Below are 18964 nucleotides of genomic sequence, written 5' to 3' on the forward strand. Positions count from 1 at the left end.
ATCGCCCATGGGGTTGCAAAGAGTCGGACATGACTTGGCGACTGAACAACAAGCACTCTTTGTTAGGTGACAGTGCTGTGACAGAAGAAAAGGGAAGAGAAAGGCGGAAGGACCGGAAGACCCATCGCAAACAAGATGGTCTGGTCAAACCTCATTAAGGAAGTGACAGTTTAGGTAAGATTTTTAAAAAGCAGAAGGAATTTGCCATGGGGATCTCTGGGTGAAGAGCCTTCTAGTCAATGGGTACAGCCAAAGTAATGCTCCAGGCAGGAGTGGGTCTGATAGATGAGAAGTACCAGTGAGCCAGGATGGCTGGAGCAGAGAAGCTAGGATGAAAGTAGCTGGAGAGGAGGTAATGGAGGCTATCGAAAGGACTTTGACTTTGCCCCTGAAAGGGACCCTACAACAGGGTGTACTGACAGTTGTCAACATATTTCTACTCAATAGCTTTGGCTGCTCTAGAGGGATAAGAGGAGAAGTAGAGAGACCCTTAGCAGACTGTTCTAAGTAGAAGATGGTGGGTCAAAACAGGTGGGAGCATTAGGTAAATAAGGATTGATGGGATGTTGGACGTACTCTGAATGTAGAGCCAGACTTTGTTGCTAGACTGGATAAGGGGTGGGAGAAAAAAAAAGAGATCAAGATGCCTCTGAAGTTTTAGACTTTGGCAATTTGAAAAACAGAATTCCCTTATTAAGAAGGGGAAGGCTGCAGGTAAAAAGGATGTCATTTTAGATATCTTAAATTTGAGATTATCAATTAGAAATTCAATTGGAGATACTAAATAGACAGTGAGGTACCAGAGTCTAAGGAGAGAAGTATGGACTAGGGATAGGATATATTAATAAAAATAGCCTACAGTTTTGACTACTATATGAAATATTTACAATGTAAAGTACATGTCCCATCCATAACGAGCCACAAGACTTTTGGAATAACTTCTATTGGCTATAAAGAATCAATACTGAGACTTCATGAAAACATGATGAACCTTATATCCAAGTAATGTGTCAATCAAATAGAAAGGTATACTGTACAAAAATACCCAGGAACCAAGAGTCTTTATGTCAAACAGTTTTTTTTTTCCCCACTTTTGAGAAATAATTGATATACACCACTGTGTAAGTATAAGGCATGATAGTTTGCTTTACATATATTTTGAAATGATTACCACAAAAGCTTCAACTAACATCCATTTTCTCAAATAGATACAATAAAAAGAAAAGAAAGAAGAAAAAAGGAAAACATTTTTCTTCCTTGTGATTAGAACCCCTAGTTTAACAGCTTTCCTATGTATCACCCAGCAGCATTAACTATAATCACCATACTGTTCTTCACACTGCTAGGAGTTACGTATCTTGTAACTGGAAGCTTGTACCTTTTGACAACCACTTCTGGCTACTACAAGTCTGAACACTTTTTCTATGAATTGTTATTTCAGATTCCATGAGCAAGTGAGATCATACTGTATTAGTCTTTCATTGACATTTCGCATAGCAATAATGCCCTCAAATTTTATCCATGTTGTTGCAAACAATAGGGTTTCTAGGATTTCCATTTTTTTTTTAATGGCTGAGTAATATTCTATTGTGTACACATATACCACAACTTCCTTATCAATTCATTCATCAATGGGAAGGTTATCTCCAGGTCTTGGCTATTGGAAATAATGCTGCTGGGTGCAGATGTCTTTTCAAGTTCATACAAAACACTAATTTTTCAAAATAATCAATATAACTGGTACAAATATAGTGTCTTGCTCTCAAAAATGTACATCTCAAGAGAAAAGTCCTTTGCAGAAGCTATTTACACACTTTCCCTCTCTCATTTTCTGCTTTTCACAATTTCTTAAAACTACTGATTATCTGAAGACAATCTGTGAGAACCATGTAGTCCATAAATTGTTCAGAAATGATTGTGTTCACAGTTTATACAGTGGCAATTATTCCTATTTACAATCTTTCAACATATGCTGAAGACCTCAGAACAGAAAAGGAAACCAAGGTGACCCCACACCGTAAGGTTACCAGGGTCGAGTCTCTGCTTCCTCTAACAATCCCAGTATGATGTGGTAGATGGCTAGCTCCATGATACCAAAGGACAGTTTTACAAGGCACGATGTAGTAAAACTGGAACCAAGGAGAAGCTACCATGTGGGAAAGTCATTCTGAGTCTTATTGGAAATAATAGGTACAGACTCTTGAAAGGAAATGTTGATTCCTTTGCTTTCTTTTATGACATGGAGCATGCATGGTGGCTAAAAACATAGGATGACTAATGAGAACCTACTGTATAGCACAGGGGTTAAAAAGAAGATACAATCTGTTTATAGGACATATATTAAGTTAACCTTAAAAATGCATTCCAATTTACAGTAGGTTCAGACAAACACTGTTTGATTCCACTTACACAAGGTACCTAGAATAGTCAAATTCATAGAGTCAGAAAGTACACTGGTAGATGCCAGGGGCAGAGGGCAGAGAGGTACAGGGGCAGAGGGGTACAGAGGAGGAATGGAGAGTTCGTTTTTAATGGGGACAGAGTCTTGGTTTAGAAAAATTCAGGAGATGGATGATGGTGAGAGTTGCATAACAATGTGAATGTCCTTAGTGCCACTGAACTGTCCAGTTAAATATAGTTAAAATAGTATGTTTTATATTATAAGATTTTACCACAGTAAAAAAAGTTTTAAAGCCTAAGGAAAAGTGAATAAATGGTGAATATTAGTTTTTAAAAAAGCCTGGACTCTAGAGCCAGGACCCCTAAGTTGAAATCTCAGCTCAGTCCCAGCTTGTGTGACCATGTTATTGTTCAGTTGCCAAGTCATGTCTGAATCTTTGAGACCCCATGGACTCTGGCACACCGGGTTCCCTGCTCCTCACCATTTCCCGGAGTTTGCCCAAGTTCATGTCCACTGAATCGGTGATGCCTTCCAAACATCTCACCCTCTGTTGCCCTCTTCTAAATGGAAGTTGTGACTGTGAGCATACTACTTAACCTCTCTGTGTCCTACCACTGTATATAGAATGAGAATAATCCCAGTACCCAGCTCCTAAGGGTTGTCAAGAACATTAATGAATCACTATTTATAAAGCCATTAGAAAAGTGCTAGAAACCCAGTAAAACCTATAAAAATGTTTAGTAAATAAATAAAATCCCAATTTTTCTTTTAGGGCATACCTCCTTCTGCTTACTTCGGCCTCTGGAGCATGTTTTTCATATTTTTAGAACTTTTCAGAAACTGATGGCAGCACTTAAGTATTTTTTTGACTTGTATTCCTATAATTGTAGACTCGCTCTTCACAAAAGCTCATCTCTAAGTTAGTTTCTGAGGCATGCCGGGTCCCCCTGCCTGCCTTCCAGAAATTGCCTGCAGCATGCCTGGTGGGGTTCCAAGTTCGCTTCAGCCAGCCAAGTAAGGTTTAGCGTGATTTTTCATCACCTTGACGTCAGTGAGAAATATCACTAAATTAATGCAAAAAAGATGTTCAATAGGATTTCATGAATAACTCAAAGCCCACTGCAAATACAAGATTGTCTATGATGTTTTGAATTGATGGAAATCTGTCTAGGGATTTCCAGCAATTCATAAACCAATTTCAGCTGACCGATTTAAAGCTTCGTCTTTTAAAACCTGGCTTGTCAGAAGGAAAGTGCCGTCTCTTCCAAGCAAACACCTCAAATTGATTCAATTATCATTGACATCTAATGAAATCACTGCAGGTATTAGCAACAGTCCCTCATGGAGAAAGTTGACCACAGGAGCTTAGGTCCAAACACTCCTGACTTACCTTAAGACATGACCGAGTTAAGAATTGTCTCCACCTCATTAGGCCTGCCTACACTGATTTCCAACTCCCACGTTCCTCCGGCCTTCATCGCTGTCTTTCGACATGCTTTTTCCTGCGTGTGCAAAAGTCATTCCCCTTGTACTCTAAGCTTGAGAACTTTCTCCCACGTGTTTCTTGTAGGTTGCCAATATCCATCAGCAAGGGATTTAACATGAATCTTTTTATTCTTGATATTTTGAGCTCCAGAGGCTGATGTAACACTTATTTCTTCATATATAAGCAATATGAAAAACAAAGAATTTGAATCTCAGAAATAATAATTTTGAGAATATTCTCTATAGGGGTAACCTCTTCAGTTTTCAAATTTTATTGTGGTTTTCACTCAGGTCTCCATTCCTTCCTCCTTCCTTCCTTTGTTTTTAGTGTGATTGCTTCTTGAGGCTTGCCCATTCTGATATCAGTGTAGGTAGCTATAGTCTCTAGAAAGCATGGTTCATTTGAAATTTCCTCATATAATATCTGCAGCACAAACTTGTCAGGTCAAACTCATTCTCTAGGATAGATTCTTCCAGTTGGGTTAAGCTGTTTGGCTTCTATAGCTTTACCCATAGCTGCTGCTTCTAACCCTGGTAGAACACTTGAGTTGAATAGCCAACCTGCATCATCTCATTAAAACTGGTTTTTTTCCAACGTGAAATCAATCCAATGAATATCTTTTAGCTTTCTTGTTATTTGATCTCTCAGTGGCACATGACCCAAGGAAAGCCTTCTTTTTGATTCTAAGCCTAAGTTTCTACCTTTTCCCTGATACTTCTTTCACTTCTCTTAATGGTCCTCATTGGTCTTAAAGGATCACTAGTTCCCATTCAATTCTTTACAGTTATGATGCTTGTCTTTCTTTTTCTGTTGACTCACCTGATTGATCCTAAACCCATTGCTCACTGGCTGTGTAACTTTGAGAAAGTGATTTAACTTCTCTCTGCCAAGTTTCCTCATCAACAAACCTAATAAAGTTGTTGAGTTAGATACTAATATTTAGTATTTTAATTGATAAGTATTAATAAATATAGCTACTTAATATCTAATATTTTAATAACAAATATACTTAATAATTATATACAGTTAATATTCATAAGTACTCAGAACAGTGATTGGTATAGAGTAAGAACTACTTAACTGTTTCTTTACTGTTTCTTTCAGTAACTCCCATGGCTTCAAATCACCATTTGTGATGCCTGGTAGTAATGATTCTCCAGTCTACATTTCTAGCCAGAATCTCTCTCTCTAGAACCCAGATATTTTTACCTGGTGGCCCCATGGGTACCAGGAGATCTATTAACTCTTATAATACTATTTGCTTACCTGCTCTGTCTCAAGAATTGACACCATCCGGCTCATGCCAAGATATGGGCCTTGACTCTTTCTTCCACCTCAACCTACACATTTTACCATCCATGTTATTAATCCTTTTCTGGACCTAATTGGAACCCATCCTGCTATCTCTAGTCTTGCTCAATTTCATCTATCCTCCTTATTGCAGAAGAGAAAACTTATGAATTTTCTTTCTAAGAGGTAATCATATAGTGCCCCCAATGAAAATCTTTCTATGATGCCCTCATTAGGCCTGTCTACACTGATTTCAGAACTCAGACTAAGCACATATTACCCTACCTCCTGAAGTTCCAATACTTTGACCACCTGATATGAAGAGCTGACTCATTAGAAAATACCCTGAGGTTGGGAAAGAGTGAGCACAGGAGGAGAATGGGATGACAGAGGATGAGACGGTTGGATGGCATCACCAACTCAATGGGTATAAGTTTGAGCAAGCTCCAGGAGATGGTGAAGGACAGAGAAGCATGGAATGCTGCAGTCCATGGGGTCACAAAAAGTTGGACATGACTGAGCAACTGAACAACAAGAAATCCCATTTCCTAATCATCATCACCCTTTTAGCTAGTACTTTATTTTTTTAGAGTTGGTTGTAGGGAAAGCCCTGAATTAGAACACACGCAATTCAGTACCATTACTGATTGACTGAACTGATAAGTTATTGTACCTTTCTAAACCTCAGCGTTCCTTCTGTCAAAGAAGGAATATTCATTCAACAAATATGTGTTAAGATCTTATATGCTGGTCCTCTTCTAGACTTCAGAAACACAGCAGTGAATAGACGTTACCTCTGCTTTACTAGGTTTACTCTGTAAGGAGGGATACAGACTTTGATCTCATAAATTTCCCACAAATCTCTACCAAAAGAAACATCTAGTTTGTGTTCTGCCACTGCTTCTTCTTATTGTACCTACTCCTGTTACAGTTCATATCATTATATTGCAACTCCTGGTTTCCTGTGTGATTTACCTTAGGTCTCTCCCTCAAAGAAACCATGAGACAAGAACTTGGGTGCAGGTAGTTTATTTGAGGGATAAGCTCAGAAAGAACAGATAAGGAATAGTGAGACAATAGAGTAAAGAAACCCAGTAATGACTGGTTTAATGAACAGATGACTGCCTAGGGCAACTGGGTCTTGATGCCACTGAAATCTGAGAAATTATATGGATAATATCTCAGGACCATCACACCAGATGGTGTGGGAGCTGAAGCACCTCATTCCTATGGATGAAATGTGGCCCCCTGGGGACATTAAATCCACTGTGCTTTCACATTGCACTTGCACATGGGTTAATTCAGGTGGACCAAATAAGAATGGTAGGACCTCAATAACATCTCCTACACTCTCCAGTTTGCTTACTAGCCTGACCACTGCAAAAAACGTTCAATACCCATCCTCCAAGAGTGCCTACTTAGTGGGTGGAATGAATGGACAAACCTCTACTACATCAACATGATAAAATAAATACTCTCAAAGAGTCTTGTTTCTCTGTAACACTGAAGGCTAAAAGGGCACAGAAGAGGAGGTACCTATAAAATACCAGATACAAAATTCACTGATAAGATGCCTGAAAAGATTTCTTTCTTTCTAACCAGTGATCACTGTTATGGACTGAATGTTTGGGTCCCCCACTGCCTCAAATCAACGTGTTGAAGTTCCAGTTCTCAACGTCATTATATTTGGAGATAGGGCCTTTATGGAGGTTAGTGAAGTCACTCAGTCATGTCTGACTCTTGGTGACCCCATGGACTGTAGCCTACCAGACTCCTCTCTCCATGAGATTTTCCAGGCAAGAATACTGGAATGGGTCGCCATTTCCTTCTCCAGAGGATCTTCCCAACCCAGGGATTGAACCTGGGTCTCTCTCATTGTAGGCAGATGCTTTACCATCTGAGCCACCAGGGAAGTCCCTTATGGAGGTTAACTAAAGTTAAATGGAGTCATAAACATGAGCAGCTCTGATCTAAAAGGGTTAATGTCCTTAAGAGAAGAGATACCAGAGAGTGCTCTATGATTCTCTTGTTCTTTCTCTCTCCACCATATGAAGACACAGTGAGAAGACAGCTGTCTGTAAGCCAGAAAAAAGTCCTCACCAGAAAGCCACCTTGCCATATCTTGATCTTGGATGTTCTAGCCTCCAGAACTGTGAGGAATAAATTCCTGTTGTGGAAGCCACACAGTCTATGGTATTTTGTTATGGCAGCCTGAACAGACTAAGACAACCACATTGAAAAAGAAAAATGGTAAGCTGGGTTCATCAATGATATCAGCAAAGAGCTCCATGGAAATAGCCAGTGACTTGACATATATTTTGTATCTGGTACTTCCCTGGTGGCTCAGGCGGTAAAGCATCTGCCTGCAATGCGGGAGACCCAGGTTCGATCCCTGGGTTGGGAAGATTCCCCTGGAGAAGGAAATGGCAACCCACTCCAGTACTCTTGCTTGGAAAATTCCATGAATGGAGGAGCCTGGTGGGCTATAGTCCATGGGATCACAAACAGTCAGACACGACTGAGCAACTTCATGTTCACTTTAACATATATTTCCATATAAAGTCCTTGACCCCAAATTCTTTCTTTAAACAAGGCTGTATTTAAGTACAAAAGCCCCTGAACACACAAGACTGCCTATAGAAAATGATATGCTTTATATTGATCAGTTTAGAACTATTCAGAAATTTCTTGTTCAGATTTTTTAATCAATCATGAACTTTCAGAGATGGGTGATAGGCTTTGAGCAATTTACTTTTTTGGCATAAAATAACTTCCCATTTTATAGGCACATAAAATGGTTAAAAAGACTTCTTGGACATCAAATAACTCATACGAAACATACTGATGAGTTAAGTGTAAATAAATGAGAAACACATGGATAAAATTTTCCTTAAATACATAAAGCTTTAGACATTAAGTGAAAAAAGAGACTGATAAAAACACATCTGGGGTTTTGCCCACTACAAAAATTATTTTCAGTTTTGGATATTAAAACAAATTATAATTCAATGTGTATAACTTGAGTATAAGCTCTTGATTTATAAAATAATGCTTGTCATATAATGACTGGGGAGATCATATAGATAAACATTTATGAGAACTCAGCCCTGACCTAACTAAGATGGAGAAAATTCTTTGCTCATTTAGAAGCAGAAAGGTCAATTTTCTTGCTGCTATTTTTAGCAAGGGAAGCCTAAAGCAACATATTTCTGTTCTTCACTCTGAAGAATAAATACATGGAAAGAACATCTTTGTAGAAAATGAAATTGTTGCTACCTTTTGGACATCCAACTAAAACCAGATTATAATTTAGAGGTAGATGAGAGGGGTATTTGCTTCACTTAAACATGTATATTATCTAGGGTGAAACAGATCACCAGCCCAGGCTGGATGCCTGAGACAAGTCCTCGGTCCTGGTGCACTGGGAAGACCCAGAGGAATCGGGTGGAGAGGGAGGTGGGAGGGGGGATCGGGATGGGGAATACATGTAAATCCATGGCTGATTCATGTCAATGTATGACAAAAACCACTACAATATTGTAAAGTAATTAGCCTCCAACTGATAAAAATAAATGGAAAAAAAATTTGTCAAACAAAGTTGATAAAAAACTGAGTTTTTATATCCCATGTTAACTGATGCATATGATGTGAAGGAAGGGTTGGGTTAACTTACACTGTTCATGTGTAGCCAGTTCAGTTTGCCCCTTAACTGTCACTTACAAGTGGACATAGCAAAAGTAAGATCAAAAGAGAAACTGTGCTCTGGGTCCTAGCTAAGTGACTTTTGTGTAAACCAGAAGCTTTTCCTAGTCAGTATAAAGGGCCTATTTCTATTTAGCCTGGGAAGTCCTCATGCCCGAGCTGTAGTTCTACGGTTGCCATTAAAAAACACAGCCACTGGGCTTCCCTGGTGATCTAGTGGTAAAAAATCTACCTGCTAATGCAGAACACACAAGTTTGATTCCTGATCCTAGAAGATCCCACATGCTACAGAGCAACTGAGTCCGTACACTGCAGCTACTGAACCCAAGGCCCTAGAGCCCATGTCCTGTGACAAGGAAAGCCACTGCGATGAGAAGCCCACTCACTGCAACCAGAGAAAACTCTTGGGCAGCAACGAAGAGCCAGCACAGACAAAAATGAAAAAAATTTAAAGAACACACCCACTGACATTTCCGTCCCACCAGTATTTCTCCTGCAAAGACATACAATGGATGACTGGCTCAAATCTGGACCCATAAAAGCTTTTGGCTTAGGATGTCCCACTTGGGAGTTGTGGCTGCATCAAAGGATAATGCAAAGAAAGGAGGTCCCAGTAAATTATCTATCTTTAGGCTTCATCTCTTGAACTAAGGATCTAGATTTTAGTCCCAGACCCTGGTGACCTGAATGCTCAGAGATTCTCTAAATCTCCCTAGTCCTATACCTTCTCTGAGCCATGCCTCTCAGAACCATGGCCTTACTGATGATCCACTGACCAACCTGGAATCAGTGTCAACTGGAGAAGAATGAATGGTCAGGGATAAATCTTGATCAGCCATGAGATGCTTGAGAGCTGAGAACAAGACACTCTATAGCCAACAGCTCTCAGGTCTAGGTTGGAAACAAAAAATAAATGGCTGTGGAAAATATTCAGAGAAATGGAGTCCTTGGGGAACAGAATGGAGAACACAACTCAAGGACAAATGAGTAACTGAAAGTAGAATTTAGGGAAAGAAGGTTAAAGCATTAACGAAAAAAGACAAGGCATCTGAATGTAAATTGAAAACTTTCAGAAAAGATTTACCATTCAAGGTGCCATTAAAGCATTCAGATTCATGGGAAGAGGCCAAGGGTCAGGACATTATCTGCCTTGAGTGTCTGGGAGTAAAGAGCAGTCCCTCTTTCTTTCATGAAATGAATTAATTTGCAGAGAGCAGCAAAAGTTGAAAGGAAATATGATATCAGTCAGTCATTCTATCTGCTCTCTGCTTTTATTGGCAGGGGCAAGAGGCAGTACCAGTGTAATGATAAATCACTTCCATGTATGTGTCAGGGGGCCATGGGCACTGCACAACTTGAGAGGTATCATGCTGCCAACAGCTAAGAATTCTGAGGGAGCCAAGATTCACAGTGCTTAAGAATTAGTCTATATATTTTTTCTTTTTTGGCACTATTTTTTATTGCTTTATTGAAATATAGTTGATATAAATATTAAATTAGCTTCAGGTATACAAGAAAGTAATTCAAAGTTTTATAGATTATACTCCACTTACAGTTATTGCAAAGTAATGGCTGTATTTTCCTGGGCTATGCAAGGTTGCTTATCTATTTTACACTTGGTAGCCTGTGTCACTTTTTAAAATATTTATATTTTTTATTGAAATATAGTTGATTTATAATATTGTATTAGTTTCAGGCATATAGCACAGTGATTCAGTTATACACACGCACAAATTCTTTTTCAGATTCCTTTCCCTCATAGGATATTACAAAATATTGAGTATAGTTCCCTGTGTTATATAGTAGGTCTTTGTCGCTTACCTATTTTATGTAGAATAGTGTGTATATGCTAATTCCAATCTCCTAAAGAGGCTATATCTTCTATTGTAATATCATGAATCTGTTTCAGGGACTCCAAATTCTGAGATAAGGATGCCCTTTTTCTCTTAATTTTAAAGACACGGCCAAGAGATCACAAGGCTCTGTTTTAAATTCATGCTTAGGAAAGAAAGAACACATGAGTCCTACGCTGAAGTTGGATGATAGACAGCAGGAGGGAGATTCATTGCCTGGGCACCTATATTCTTCAAAATATCCCCAAAAGAGCCAAACAATGATTCAAGGAAGGCCTTCAGTCGACTGTGCCCCAGGTTGCTATGTACGGAATCCAAACTCTTTCTGGATGACCTGCTGTATGGGAGAAAACAGCTGAATGTTTCTGAGTGATCCCTGGCAGTGCCCTATAGAGTACCAGGGTCACTCTAGGGAAGAAGTGACACAAAAGAGGGTACAAGAAATGTAGGAAAAAGCAGACATGAATGCAAAAGAGGAACAGCCTCCTGACAAGTTACTTCTTCCAACAAACTGCAAATTAAGTGAGGGATAGAGATCTGTTCCCTAAAATGTGGATTCAATAGTCCTCAACTTCTAGTATGTACACAAGCAGTTGAGAAGCCTTTCATGAAACATTTTCTTAATTCATTTTTTATTTTATGAAATTGATGATAGGTTGTGTAAAGATTTCATGATTGACTAAAGACTATCAACTCATGTTGGCTCCAAACTTCTGATAATTTCTCTATCAGGGAAAACAATAAAATGTATCCTCTCTCTACCATACACACCAATGCTTTCATGCGGAAATTCTGGTGAATTTAAGTGGCAAATGCATTTTTATAATATTTGTTTTATTTTATTGCTTTTACTTTTTGGGTAACCCTAATCTACTTTATTTTTTACTTTTTGGCTGCACCACGCAGCATGTGGGATCTTAGTTCCTTGACCAGGGATTGAACACACACCCTCTGCATTGGAAGGTAGAGTCTTAATCACTGGATCACCAGGGAAGTCCAATATTTAATACCGAAAAGAGTTTCACTGCAATACATACATTGAGTGTATATACATACACATACACACACACACACACACGAAAAAGAAAAATAATTAGATAACCCTCTTATCCAAAGTTCATGATAGGAGATAAGAAATGATTCATCCCAATGACTGAATTTCACTTGTTAATATTCAAGTAGATTCTAAGGGTAAAATTAAAAACAGCTATAACTACCATCTTTGATATTGAGGATGCAGTTTAAAAAAACAAGAAGCTGCAATGGAACTCGAGGTGTTCTGAAAGCTATTTACTAAACACAAATTCAGGAGGTGCTAGGGGTGACTGAAGCGACTTAGCAGCAGCAGCAGCAGTAAAGAATCCACTTGCCAATGAAGGAGACGTAAGAGATACAGGTTCGATCCCTGGGTCAGGAAGATCCCTTGGAGGAGGCCATGGCAACCCACTCCAGTATTCTTACCTGGAGAATCCCATGGACAGAGGAGCCTGGTGGGCTATAGTCCATAGGGTCACAAAGAGTCAGACATGACTGAAGTGACTTAACACATGATTTGGCCTCCCAAAACTGTTAAAAACTCTTGCCTTTAAGAGTTTTTTAAGCATTTAAGAATCTTTTGCCCACTTCTCTCAAATTTAAGATTCTTAGGCCTTGGAGGAATGCAAACATTACAGATTCTTTCTTCCAAGAGGCATTAATTAGCTCTGCAACTCCTTTGCTCTAGTCTATAACAATCTACTTTTTAAAACCATGAAGTATAAAGCCGCTCGCTATATGCTTTCAGTTCAGTTCAGTTCAGTCGCTCAGTCGTGTCCAACTCTTAGAGACAGGGTCATTTCACGCACCATTTTATTCTACTTGCCCACCAGAAATCAGCAATAGTGTGGTGGCAGGAAACTTCACTAGAGGCTTGACACTGTGGATGTGAAGAGCTGGGCTGGTCTAGACTCACTCCATGCTCAGCACTTAAAACCTGGTGGCATAACTTTCTAATCCATTCTGGGCTTTGTACCTGCCTTCTTGTCAAAGTCCTAAGGTATGCAGTCAACCTCATCTTCACAATGATGATTTAACATTTGGGGGGAAAGCATGTGAAACACATGCATTGTTCTGCTCTAAAGCTCAAGGAAATGAGTCTTTGCTTTTTGTTTTATTTCTTTCACTTAAATTATTTTCAAATCTCCAAAGTGATATTCTTTTTTTCTTGTCTTTTTTTTTTTGAGTCTATCTTCTTTTGTGAAGTCCCAGAGTTTAGCTGTAAATATCAAGTTATTTCCATAATTACATTTCAGCGCCTTTTGCCCAAAGTACTCCCATGTGCAACACAACATCAAAACATTGTTCTTATTCAATATTTTCTCTCATCATGCATTTCCACACAGGAAGTTTTGTTTCAGCTTCATACTAGCTTCATAATGCATCTACTGCAGAAGCTTGAAGTAAATTCCAGCATTAATATAATTAAAATCTGTGTTAAAAAGCTAAAAATTGCAAAATTTATATACATGAACACAATCAATGTAAAACTGCTAGTTTGGGAACCATCCAACTCACAGATCATGAAGGGGGGTTGAGAATTATCACAGTCTTATATGCGGATTATGTTTATCTCCAACTCACAAAAGTAATTTACATATCTTTCTTCACTTGAAGTATCTAATCCAGCCTCTCTATACCCCTCAGACATGTGTGGTGCTGCAGAAACACAAAAAAGTTTAGATGTGGGCTTAATAAAAGAAGAATAGGAGATTAGAAGAATAGGGAATACAATGAATATAAAAGAATCATGAAAAAATTATATTCCCAAATGACTGGAAGAAGTTGCATTAAAAATTCCCAAACATATGCAACCCACAGTCTATTCTTGTTAACTAATCAAGAAAATTTTGATGTGGGTAATACTGTAACTTTTAAAAATTTCTCCCTTTAAAAAATGGCCCTGGCAATGAAAAGAACCACCTTCAGAATGGGAGAAAAAAAGTGCAAATGAAAAAACTGACAAAAGAGTAATCTCCAAAATATACATGCAGCTCATGCAGCTCAATCCCAGAAAAACAAATAACCCAATCAAAAAATAGGCAGAAGACCTAAACAGACATTTCTCCAAGGAAGACATACAGGTGACCAGCAAAGACATAAAAAGATGCTCAACATCACTCATTATTAAAGAAACGCACATCAAAACTACAATTAGGTATCACCTAACACTAGTCAAAATGGCCATGATCAAAACAATGAATGCCGGAGACGGTGTGGAGAAAAGGGAACCCTCTTTTACTGTTGCTGGGAATGTAAATTAATACAGCCACTACAGAGAATAGTAAGGAAACTCCTTAAAAACCTAGGGATAGAACGACCATGTAACCCAGCAATCCCCCTACTGGGCTTATACCCTGAGAAAACTGTAACTCAAAAGACACCTGTACCCCAATGTTCATTGCAGCAGTATTTACAATAGCTAGGACATGGAAGCAACCTTGATATTCATCAATAGATGAATGGATAAAGAAGTAGTGGTACATATATACAATGGTATATTATCAGTCATAAAAATGAATCAGTTTGACGCAGTTCTAGTGAGGTGGACAAACCTAGAGCCTGTTATACAGAGTGAAGAAAGTCAGAAAGAGAAAAACAAATATATTAATGCATATATATGGAATCTAGAAAAATAGTGCTATGGACCTATTGGTAGGGCAACATAGATACGTAGACATAGAGAACAGATTTTTGGACACAGCAGGGGAAGGAGAGGGTGGGATGAATTGGGAGGGTAGCATTGAAACATATACATTACCATATGTAAAATAGACAGCTAATGGGAAGTTGCTGTGTTACACTGGGCACTCAACGCCATAGTCTGTAACAACCTAAAGGGGTGGGATGGGATGTGGGTGGGGGGATGTGAGGGAGGTTTAGGAGAGAGGGGGCATATGTCTACTTATGGCTGATTCATATTGTTTTATGGTAGAAACCAGCACAATATTATCCTCCAATTAAAAAAAAATGGCTCTGGCAAAATACAGCCTGATTATGTTTGGATTGGACAGCGGGCCCATTCTTATTATCTAAACTCAGACCATTTTTCTTGTTGGCTAGAATCTCATTCCAAAACTCAAATATATAACTGTTGCTACTGGCAAGCTGCTGTTGCAAATAACTAAGCAAGGGACGGTGAGGGTGGCGTTTTCAGTGTCAGAAAGAGATTATGTGGATTCCATTTTAATTTGTCTACACTCTGTCTTTGTGATCACAGGTAATTGTGAATTGGCTCTGGTTCAAAGCCAGATGGACCGAGATCTTAAACTCATGCAGTCTTTACAAGATTCACAATAGTATGCCCTGCTTCTTTGGGCCTTTTCTCCTTAGCACAATAAGTGTGCGCTAAGCAGAGTTGAAACTTGTCCTGAAAAACTCATAGCCTCAGGGGTTCCATTGAGAAATGCTGTGTGGGCAAACAAAGCTCTCTCTTTGCAGCTTTACAAATGATAGGTTTTCACTTTATAAGATGTTTTCACTGCATTCTTAAAGCATCTGCTGATGCAAAACAGCATGGGCCAGCAATCCCAGTTTAGTATTGTATGTGCAAACAAATGTCTATTCAAGGAAACCTCACTCTCTCTCTCCCCGAGTTAGCTGCTTTCATTGAGAAGCTGGGAGAACTAGATGCAAAGGAAGAGGGCTACAGTGAGACGTTAGCCTTCAGCAATGGGATTCCTCTCCCTTTCAAACACATCCTTCTCATCACTGCCCACCGAGGGACAGAATGAAGAATTTAGAATGAGCACTGCACAAAACTCCCAGGAAAGAAAGGAGATGTTGAGAGTTGTCCTAGGAGTTCAAAGATAGGAAATTTCTAGTATTATACTAAAAAAATTGATGGTTACCAAAGGGGAAAGGGGGTGGGAAGGGATACATTGAGAATTTGGGATTAACAGATACCCACTCCTGTACATAAAATAAAACTCAAGGACCTACCGTATAGCATGGGGAACTGTATACGTATCTTATAATAACTCACCATGGAAATGAATTTGAAAAAGAGCATGTATGTATATATGTATAACTGAATCTTGATACTGGGAAAGACTGAAGGCAAAAGAAGAAGAGGGCAGCAGAGGATGAGATGGTTGGATGTCATCACCAACTCAATGGACATGACTTTGGGCAAACTCTGGAAAACAGTGAAGGACAGAGAAGCCTGGCATGCTGCATGCAGTCCATGGGGTCACAAAGTGTTGGACACAACTGAGCAACTGAACAACAACAATGACATAACTGAATCACTTTGTTGTACACCTGAAACTCTGTAAATCAACTGTACTTCAATTTAAAACAGAAGTATCTGTACAGAGAATAAGTCAAGAACCTCCTGACCAACACTGCAGAATTGAGCATATGTTCAGTTATAGAACAGAGCATGCAACTGCTCTAATTAAATCTGTCCTGCAATTAATCTGCTTGATGATCTTCCCTAATTTTTAGAACCCCTGACATGGTCCAGAGGGCCTGAGCTTCTTTGTTCTACTCTCCAGGGAGGATTACTTGACTAATATGGCAGTATGGTTTTCCCAAAGGGAAAAATGGCTTTGCCATACACGGTGTCAATAACCTAAACAGAATCATGCCTATGTATACATTCTAATGCGTGTCGCTTTCTGCAGCATCTTTCCCAGGGAGACAGTCCATGTCCTGTATTGCAATTGGCATTATAAGTAAGGTCTGCAAAGAGCTCTTTGGGAGACCAGTTTACTTTTTGCTTTCTTGTTGCTATGTTATTTCTCCAACACAATGACATTCTTTCAAGTACCATATTCTTCTCTCTCACTCAGAACCCTCCAAAAATTAAGAAGTGGTGTCCTGTGAAATAACGGGCTTGAAAATACTCTAACACAAACAGTAAGGTGATTTTAACTGCAATATTAAATGAAATAAAATGTGTAGCTTGGAAGGCTGTCAAAACATGAACAGAGCCTCTGCTTTTCCTTCTCTTTCCAGGCCATTCCATCAAGATGCTGTCAGTCTGAACAAGTGCAGCCAAATCTTGATTATCCATAGAGATCAGGACATGGACAATTAACACTCCAAGATCATAGACTCACAGGAAGTTAGAGCTAGAAGAGAGAGCATTTAATCCAATTCATTTGTTTTACAGGTGAGATAACGAGGTCAGAGAGATTAAGTGTCTTGAACAAATTCACACATTTAGTAAGAGGTAGAGCCTATAAGGGAGAAGGCAATGGCACCCCACTCCAGTACTCTTGCCTGGAAAATCCCATGGGCAGAGGAGCCTGGTAGGCTGCAGTCCATGGGGTCGTGAAGAGTTGGACATGACTGAGCGACTTCACTTTCACTTTTCACTTCCATGCATTGGAGAAGGAAATGGCAACCCACTCCAGTGTTCTTGCCTGGAGAATCCCAGGGATGGTGGAGCCTGGTGGGCTGCCGTCTATGGGGTCGCACAGAGTCGGACATGACTGAAGCGACTTAGCAGCAGCAGCAGCAGCAGCAGAGCCGATAAGAGCACTGAGTTTCTGGCTCACGGTTTCTCTCTCTTTCTATTCTCTCCCACAGATTCTTTTTAAGGTTTTATTTTTATTTATTTGTTTTTTAACCTCCAACCCTGACCTCTTTCTCTCAAATTAAAATTCTTAGGAACATAGGTGCTAAGGAAACCCTAACTCATTCTTTTAAGTCTGATATGCCTTACTTTGTCCCTGCTCATCCTCAGTTGGAAGCATCATGGAAGTGATAAAATGACAAAGAGGAGCAGGAGGAAAAAGCAAGCATATAGCACTAGTGATTCACAAATGGAGCTTGCAAGGGATGAATAATTACATTCAGCAATTAAAGGCGCAGTCCAGAACCCTGACTGTGGTCATATGTGGGTACAGGACGCATGGCAGAGGCAAGACCAGGGCAAGATTCAAACTGGAGGTGATGGACTCCCATTCCCAGCACTAAGGACAGCAGAATTAAACCCAAGACTTCATCATGAGGATGGTGTGGCTCATCTCTGAGTTCATCTGAGCGAAGAGTTAATTGATGGAAGGGAAGATTCTAGTAACCAAGGAAAGAGGAGAAGAATTACAACAATGCCAGTGCTACATCACCTATGGATTCATGCGATCATTGAAAACGGAAGTGGCAATATGGGAACTGAAAAATAGGTTCACATTTCTGCCAAGAGCTGTATGACCTGCACAGAGAAATAAACCTTCCTTGGTTTCAGTTTCCCATAAAGAGATGGAGCAATTAGTTTCCCAAAGTATATTCTAAACAGCACAAGTGACACAAGATGTTCATTTACCAAATGAACACTTGCACACATGTGTGCATATACACATACATAAACACATACACATGATCAAATAAGTTTGAGAAGCTCTGGGTTATAAAAAGCCAAACTGCATTCATCATGAGGAAAATCCCAGACCCTTCAATATGCTAAGACTCATGTGTATCTTCAGGGTGAGGGGTGCAGGATACAGAGATGCCCTCAGAAATCCCTATTTACAGGTCATCTAAGGAACTCGTGTTCCACAAAGCATACATTCAGAAAACTGGCCAAGAACATATCTTATGCCCTTTCCAGATGTTAAATTCTTAAGCGTGTTTCCATGGAATGTAGGTTGAAGGATCTAAATTTCCAGAAAAAGAATGCCCACAACATGGCTCTTTTTGTAACAGGCACTCAGATGTTACTCTAAACCTCCAGTGATAGATACTTACAGCTGGTAAGCCTAAAATATACAATTCTCACACTTTCAAACTGTTGATCAAGCAGAGAATACAATCCTGGAATGCCTACTTGCCATAGGAATCTAAGATGGTCTTGTATCTAGTTTTTAGATATTCATTGTGCCAACCTGAGAAGATTATTTCTTAAAATATGTTCCTGTTCTTGACATAAAAATCCTCAGAAAAGACTATCATCTCTTAAGAGAACATAGTTATACGTCTCCAACTCTCATTTTTAAAATATATGTAGCATATAACAAGCTTAAAAGTCTTATGTTTTACTGCAAATTGCCCCTAAAATTATCAGTTAGCCTAGTCCTAACCATGTAAAATATATACAATGAAAAGCCCAGATGTCTTTCATTTTCAATGAAAAAAAATATATTTTCCTGACCTTTCACAATCTAATTTGTTACATATCATTAAAGATCTCTTTATCCCAGAAAGTTTTGGCATCTCTACTTGCTATGAAATGGCCCAGGAATACAAAGG

At 39.2% G+C, this 18964-nt stretch overlaps 1 protein-coding gene and 1 non-coding gene across 3 annotated transcripts in view; one reads left to right on the forward strand and one right to left on the reverse strand.

Annotated features, from left to right (window-relative positions):
- ADAMTSL1 (ADAMTS like 1) overlaps positions 1 to 18964 on the reverse strand; it is a 1078174-nt gene that overhangs the window by 859282 nt on the left and 199928 nt on the right. The window lies entirely within an intron of this gene.
- TRNAC-GCA lies at positions 7510 to 7581 on the forward strand. Its single transcript has one exon. It is a non-coding gene; the product is annotated as a tRNA-Cys (tRNA).

Source organism: Cervus elaphus, chromosome 29 (assembly GCF_910594005.1).
Source record: "Cervus elaphus chromosome 29, mCerEla1.1, whole genome shotgun sequence".
Classification (NCBI taxonomy): domain Eukaryota; kingdom Metazoa; phylum Chordata; class Mammalia; order Artiodactyla; family Cervidae; genus Cervus; species Cervus elaphus.